The sequence below is a fragment of the Sorghum bicolor genome, chromosome 5, assembly GCF_000003195.3.
Source record: "Sorghum bicolor cultivar BTx623 chromosome 5, Sorghum_bicolor_NCBIv3, whole genome shotgun sequence".
NCBI lineage: Eukaryota > Viridiplantae > Streptophyta > Magnoliopsida > Poales > Poaceae > Sorghum > Sorghum bicolor.
Window position 1 is genome coordinate 57,857,254 of NC_012874.2, and position 8,375 is coordinate 57,865,628.

An 8,375-nucleotide genomic window follows, 5' to 3' on the forward strand; every position below is an offset into this window, starting at 1 on the left:
AAAGAGGGTGCCCCAGGTATAGAATGAGCAGCGAACGAGCCACCGCGAGGCTAGGCTAGGCTTTCGTGGATCGCTCAAAACAGCTCTTGCTGTGTATGAAGGATCGAAAACGGCGACAAGATGGGGGTGAATGGGAGCCTCAATTTTTCTCTCAAAAATAATTGAGCACTGTCCCAAAATCACCGCCAAACGCAAACACGATCTAAAACCAAAATACTCAAGCCAACTAGTGACGGAAGTATCTAGAAAAAATTCTTCAGAACGGTAGGAAGCTAAGGCAACAAACGAAACTTAAATCGGAGCACAAACAACCAAGCTACGCGCAAAACTGAAAATCAAGGCTAGAATAAATTTTCCAGAAAATACTCAAAAAATATCTGCTCATCACAAATACAAACAAAAAAAGGCACACGCAATGTTGCTGCAACACATAAGCCTGGGTGATTGGCCGATCGGCCTTGCTGCTGCAAAGTGCATACCAGAGAGAGGAACGATCGGGTCCAGAAAACTTAACCAAGCAACGATTTGGTGCTGAATCAAACGACCAATCAGAGGAGGCTCAAAAACAAGGACTAGCTGCTGCACTTAATACGAGCATCTGTTAGTTCTCAAATAGAAAACCAAGAAAGTGCAATCACTGATAGCACACACAGCTATAGAAGAAGAGTCCAGGGTTTGCACTGGAGATCGTCACTGCTTAAACTCAAGGCTGAAATCAAACCTGAAACTGTCTGCACAGATCGGTGGACGAGCACTCATCTGACCTGTTCCTGAAGATTGACTGAGTCACAGACTCGAGCACAAGAATGAAGCAGTCACAGAGAGAAGCGCTGGGCAAATTTGATCACGCCTGCAGAGAAAGGAATCGAACCTGATGAAACAAAAACACCTGCAAGAACCTAGGAGAGGCACGGGTCTGCTCGTGCTCAGACGCCAGAAGCCATGGACGAGCGCCGTCCCCGACGGACCTATTCCCCGTGTGGACGGACTGCCTGGCACTGAGGCAAACGCTGCTCAATCGAGCACGGACGGACTGCCTGGCCCTGAGGCAAACGCTGCTCAATCGAGCACGCACGGCGTTGAGCGCTCGGCGTTGGTAGCGTTGTTGTCCGATCCCATGAGTCTACCAAATCACGAGCAGAAGAACAGACGCACAAACATAAGAACCAACAGAAACGGCAGTAGCCACAAAATCAATGAAATCCAACTCAAATCAAAAGAACTTTCTCCCAAACTTTGCACAGATGAAATTCACCTAGGCACAAACTCATCCCCAAAGAATCATTGCCTGAGATTAAGCCAAACTCCGGGAAATTGGGATCTTAGCCAAGAACGAAAATAGAGAAAAATGATGAACTCAGAGAAACAAAAATCACAGGTAAAAGTGATGAATCCCGGAGGACAACCGGAGGATTTAGGCCTCCATTCCCACTCAAAAATCAGTACAAAACACTCTAAAAAATTTTAGTTCATAGTCTCTCTACTAAAGGAACCAGGGAGGGGGAGAACAAGCCTACGGACAGACACATAGAGACGGAAAAGAGAGGTGGGAGAGATGAAGCAGACGGGGACTCTCCGGCTTATTTATCAGGCATATTACATATTCTCAAAATGTCTCTAGATATTTTTGAGCGAACTAGCTAGCCTCAGAGCATTCTAGTCCAACTCTTTCTCTTGATCTGACGGCCACCGCACCTCCTCACCGGTAGCCTCGCTCCGAAGCGATCTCACCGATGCCGCCACGTGGCGTCCGTCTGCATCGGGACCTCCGTCCAGGTTTTGAGGCCCAAACCCGCGAAACCCGCCACGAGTAGCGTACTCCATACGCTTTCTCGCCACTTGACATGTGTCACCGCCGTCCTCGATCGGCCGGCCCGCCAAGTCCTCCTAAGGCTCGCTCGACTCGTGTTCGCCGTCTTGACTTGGTCAACACAGTCACTCTCATATACATTTGCACTTGTCGATGTCCCAGATGTCAGCCACTGCGGCTGGTCACCCAGCCTCCTGGTCCGTCAGTCCAAGCCTCACGTCCGTCCTTCACCGCTCCAGGTCCATCGGCACGGCACGTCTCTACTTGACCTTCACCTCGCCGTCGACCACCGCCTCTGAGCTCCACAGCTGAACACCACAAGCCATTTGCCGTGGTCTGTTAGCATAGGATAGGAAGGCGTTTTGAAAAACGCCTCAAAAAGTTATAAGCAATTGAGGCATTTATAATAAAACGCCTTAAAATGTTGTAGCTATTTAAGGCGTTTTAATTTTTGCCTTTAAAATATATTTTTAGAGGCTTTTTTAGATAAATGCCTTTATAGAACAAGAAATTAAGGCACTTTAAAAAAATGCCTTTAACAAAATACCTTCTATTAAGAGACATGTTGTAGTGTTTTGGGAAAACAAGTGATCTTACATTTTGTTTGTGCACGTGAAATTATGGATTTTAGTTCATTTGGTTGAGACTTGAGCCGATAAGTCATTGTATAGGTAATATTTGATTCTTGTCACACTACTACAGAATAGGCCTTTGGACGATTGTCAAAAACGCCAATTGTCTCAGCAATTTTGGGACCCGAGACTATAGAGCTCTTTAGTCCCAGTCCGTAACACGGGCCAGGACTAATGGGTCCTGCCCAACGGCTAAGCTGTCGGAGCAAGGACCCTTTAGTCCCGGCTCGCGTTGTTACGCGCCGGGACTAAAGGCGTATTTAGTCCCGGTTGATGCCACCAGCTGGGACTAAGAGGGTGTTTGGGACTGCTCTGCTCCACGTTTTTTAGCTCCGCTTCACGTTTTTTAGCCAAACGGTTTCACCTCCACGCACTCAGTTCAAGGAAAAAGAGTGAAGTTGTGAGAGAACCTCAAGAAGTACGTACTCCATAAACTCCAGTTTTTTGTAGAGCTGCTCCATAGTGGAGTTTGTGGAGCAGTCCCAAACACCCCCCTAAAGCTTTAGCACCAGTTGGTGGCTTGCTCTGGGACTAAAAGGGCCTCTTTTAGTCTCCGTTTTACTTCCAGCCGGGACTAAAGGTGTACGGGTTATATCTTTCTCTCTTCTTCCTCCTTGAGAGACCGAGCCCATTCAAAATTCAGTGAGTTTGTTCTCTCTCTTCTTGCTTACCATTGCTTGTTCTTGCTTTGTTCTTGCTTGTTCTTCATCTCCGGCGCCCATTGGTGATTTTCTTTGACGCCATCATCGTTTCTTCGGGTCTAAGGGTAACTAACTTCATCCTCTCTTATCTTTTTGATGTTATTTTTTGTTTTTGTGATTTCTCCATTTTAAGCTCAAAATCAATGGTTATAGTTTGAATCGACATCGCCGGCGCCCATTGGTGATCTTATTTGACTCCGCCATCGACTTTTCGTGTTTAGAGGTAACTAGCTTCATCCTTCCATGTCATTTTCATGTTGTTTTTGTCCTTGTGATTTCTCCACCACTTTGAGCTAAAATTTACTTGTTAGTTTGAATTTCTAGCCTAAATTAGTAACCATATATATAATATTTCATGGTTTAGCTATATAAGTAATTAAATAATTATAGTGTCTTTTTTAATCTTTCTTCTATACATAATTGAGATCATAAAAGGGATTTAATTAATAGGGTTCATCAAATCGACTTGTTAGCTAGACTTGTTAGTTTGAGCATGTATAAAGATTTTGAGCATAGAGTTCATCAAATTGACTTGATAGTTTTTTGTTGCTAGATAGTATCCATTATATTATTCATGATTAAAACAAGATAAGTATAGAATTTTATTATTAATGTCTTTTTATTTAATTTTCTCTAGAAAATATTATATTTGTAACAATTTGCAACAATGAATATAGAGAATAGACAAAAATTAAAATGAAATCTTGCATAGTTTAAAGAAATGAGTATGGATATAATAGATGACAACCGTGACCGGGTCCTCGGCGAGTGTAAGCAGAAGATTGTGAAGGAGTATCGAGTGAAAAAAGAGGGAAGCAACAAGGGTCGTATATTCTACAAGTGTCCGGATCGCGAGGTGGGTTATTTCTCCGCATTTGATAAATATGGTTAATTTGTACATGTCATGCTTGATGATGTTATTTAAATTTCTTATTCTTTGTTCTAATTGCAGTGGGACGACATCAACGAATGTGCAGGTTGGTACTAGGAGGAAGAGTACATTCAGCACGTATGGAATTCTGCTGCACAGGAGGTTGCCGCTGAAGGTGACGAGGCAGTGAGCCAGCAAAAGAAGCGCATTGATGTTGATCCTCCAGCGAATGATCTGTCTGTTTTAGTTGGGATAGAATGAGAACTAATTATGTTGCTTAAGTACATTTTAGTTTTAGTTTTTTATTACTAGCTGTGATTGTATTTGTTATAGTCAGGCTTGATTGAATTAATCAATCATGTGATATCATGCGTGTCATGCAATAACATGAGGAACTAAGTGCATGGTTGTAATACTTAATGCAGATGTCGTCACGCAATTGGATGTATAATGCCGATCGTCGCTCAAAGAGTTCATTGTTGATGTGCACTATTTTTTAGGTGTGGTTAAGGCAAACAAGAAGGAAGGTTTCATGTGCTGCCCATGTCTCATCTGTAGGAATTGGAAGAAATATTCATGCTCAAAGACTCTTCATACGCAATTATTCAAGTCAGGTTTCGTACCAAACTATATTTGTTGAACGCAGCATGGAGAAAGGCGGGTTGTAATGGATGAAGGTGAAGAAGATAAAGAAGAATTGGTCCACGCTGATATTATTGCTCAGTATGGTGCCTTTGATGATGTTGCAATGGGGGGAGATGATGAAGAAGAGGCGGCAGCGGCGGAAGACGTGGCAGCTATTGCTGATGCTCTTGGCGATGCCATTCGCGATGCACAAAGAGAGTGTGAAAGTGAGAAGGAGAAGGCCAAGTTCAAGCACATGCTAGAGGATTACAGGAAATCGCTATATCCCACAGCTGAAGATGGGTAAAAAAGCTGGGTACAACATTGGGACTGCTACAACAGAAGGCAAAGAATGGTATATCCAACAAGGCATTTGAGCAGTTATTGAAGATCATGAAAAAGATGCTTCTGAGAGCAAACGAATTGCCCACCACTACGTATGAAGCAAAGCAGATTGTCTGCCATTTGGATTAGAAATCTAGAAGATACATGCATGCCCTAATGATAGCATCCTGTACCGTGGGGACGAATACGATAATTTGGATGCATGCCCAGTATACAAAGCATCACGGTATAAGATTAGGTGAGATGATTCTGGGGACATTGAGGGTGAAGAACGTCCCAGCAGGAAGAAAATCTGTGCCAAGGTAATGTGGTATGCTCCTATAATACCACGCTTGAAATGTTTGTTTAGAAATAAAGACAATGCAAAGTTATTGTGGTGGCATAAAGAAGACCGTAAGGTAGACAATATGCTGAGGCACCCTGCTGATGGATCCCAGTGGAGAGCGATAAACAAAGAATTCCTAGAGTTTGCAAATGAGGCTAGAAACTTGAGGTTCGCTTTAAGTATGTATGGTTTTAATCCTTTTGGGGAGCAGAGCAGCAGTCATAGCACTTGGCCAGTCACTCTATGCATCTACAACCTTCCTCCGTGGTTATGCATGAAGCGAAAGTTCATTATGATGTCTGTGCTTATCTAAGGACCAAAGCAACTTGGTGATGACATCGATGTCTACCTAAGGCCATTAGTTGAAGAACTTCTTCTTCTTCTATGGAGTAAGCCATGTGTACGCGTGTGGGACGAGTATAAAAAAGAACACTTTGACCTGCGAGCATTGTTGTTCGTCACAATCAATGACTGACCTGCTCTAAGTAATCTTTTAGGCTAGACAAACAAGGGATATAATGCATGCACTATATCCCTGTTTTGAAAAATATTGAAAGGTCTTCGAAACAGTGTGTGCATGCATTATATCCCACGGTAGCCAATGTATCTTTATTATATCATGTCATATGTCATATCTTTACGAGATGAATCTTTTCATCCTGCAGTGAATTTTGAGACAAGAACTGGGTAACAACTTATGTGGTTTCTATGTTTGCGAGTACATAATGATAGAATCAAATAAAATTCATGAAGAAATCATCAGAGTACGTAACATGTCTCTTTTCATTTTCTATAGACTAAATATTGATAATCTAGATATAACTAATATCTTTTTTAATTCAAATTGAAGACTGAATGGTTGAAGCAAAAAATCATGCTACAAGACCAATTCCAAGCAATACAAGAGATAATAGCAAGATTTCTTCGGGAACAAGTTAGAAATCCAAATGGTGAGTTCTACCATAATACCAACGAGACTTTGATTCCAAACAAAGATGATCATTTGTATGCCCTGTAGATCTTTGGATGAAGTACAACTTGTAATAGATTTAGAGTACTAACTTTAGAGTACAACTTGTGTAATAGATTTAGAGAACAACTTCTATATAGCTTGTAATTTTATGTGCATATATTTATATATATTGTGTTCTATAATTCAATTATATATGCATGCAAGCACTAAAGGTTACTGCTATATGCTACTAATATATATGTATATATATATAAATAACATAATATATAAATAAATAAAACTAAAAACAGAACTGAAAAGGAAAGAAAAAAGAAGAAACTAGGAGACCCTTTAGTCCTGGCTTGTAATACCATCCGGGACTAAAGGTTGCCGCTGCATAACACCGCTGGCATCACCCTTTAGTTCCAGCTGGTGCTTTAGCCTCGTTAACCCGAGCCGGGACTAAAGCATTCTGATTAAAATGTCATGGTAGGTACCTTACCTAAAAAATGTCATGGTAGGTGCTTGAATTGATTCATGAAAGCACACGACGATGGTGAAAGGTTCTAATATGGCTAGAGAGGGGGTGAATAACCTATTTAAAAATTCTACAAACTCACTAGAGCAAGAGGTTAGTAAAAAACAAAGCAAAACTTTTTGCTCTAGCTCTAATGAGGTGTTTGCATGCCATCTAACTAACAATTCTAGTTGTTATAATCACTAGGCACACAAGAACTATGTCTCTACTTACACTTCCTAAAATTTCTATACAAGTAAGTAAGCTACTCTAGTTTGTGGAAATGTAAGAGAGAGGGGTTGATCTTTATACCACCGCGTAGAAGGGATGAACCAATTACAATAATATGAAGTCCAATCACCTAGAGAAATCCAATGAACAATCACAATGGAGATACACAATTTTCTCCCGAGGTTCACGTGCTTGCCGGCGCGCTACGTCCCCGTTGTGTTGACCAACACTTGGTGGTTCGGCGGCTAAAGAGGTGTAGCACAAACCTCGTCCTCACTAGGACACTGCAAGAACTTACCCACAAGTGAGGTAGCTCAATGACACGAGCAATCCACTAGAGTTGCCTTTCGGCTCTCCGCCAGTGAAGGTACAAAACCCCTCACAATCACCGGGAGATGGCCACGAACAATCACCAACTCGTGCTCATACTCCTCCACTGCTCCAAGCCATCTAGGTGGCGGCAACCACCAAGAGTAACAAGAAAACCGCAGCCAAATCGATCCCCATGTGCCACTAGATGCAATCACTCAAGCAAATGCATCGGGAATCACTCCGAATCTCACAAAGATGGTTAATCTAGAAAGAGATGAGTGGGAGGTGTTTGCTTAGGTTCATAATGATGTCTAGTAGTCAAGAATGCCAAGAGAGTGAGCCCTAAGCCGGCCAACAACTATTTATAAGCCTCTCAAACAAATAGAGCCGTTGGCTCTTTCACTAGACAAAACACGGGGCCACTGGACGCGCTGTAGGTGAGTCACCGGACACTCGAACCCAGCGTCCGGTGCTCTAGATGACAGCACGTGTCACCTCTTTGAATCTCACGCGTCGATCTCTAACAGTCACTTTCAAACTACCGGACGCAGTCAAGTAGGGCACCGAACGTCTCCAATACACACCAGACACATGCGCAGAGAGGTTGTCAAACGTGCGGGGTCACTAGACGCAACCACCGGACTCTCTCCTGAGCGTCTGGTGCTCTCAGTCAGAAACACTCACTACTTTCTTGCTGACGTCAACCTTAACCGGACGCATGGACAGTGTCTGGTCCGTGTTCTGTGCTGAGCGTCCAATGCTCGCTGTTAACTACGCCAGAGACTGACAGCACACCGGACGCTCCAAATTTCCATCGGCGCAATAGAAAATATGCGTTTCATTTTCTCAAAAGCACTGAATCCAGGAACCCAAACCCCTCTCTATCCTTCAAACTCCACCTCCTTCTTAAAGTGTGCCAACACCACCATGTGTGTACCAACATGTGCAAGTGTGTTAGCATTTTCACAACCATTTTCTTCGAAGGAGTTAAGTTAGCTCACTAGGTTCTAAATGCATGCATATAAACAATGACACCTAGTGGCACTCGATAACCG

At 42.7% G+C, this 8,375-nt stretch overlaps 1 long non-coding RNA gene across 1 annotated transcript; it reads left to right on the forward strand.

The window, feature by feature from the left end:
- On the forward strand, positions 2,330-4,468 carry LOC110435230. Its single transcript, XR_002452839.1, has 4 exons — positions 2,330-3,208; positions 3,297-3,366; positions 3,884-3,999; positions 4,096-4,468. It is a non-coding gene; the product is annotated as an uncharacterized LOC110435230 (long non-coding RNA).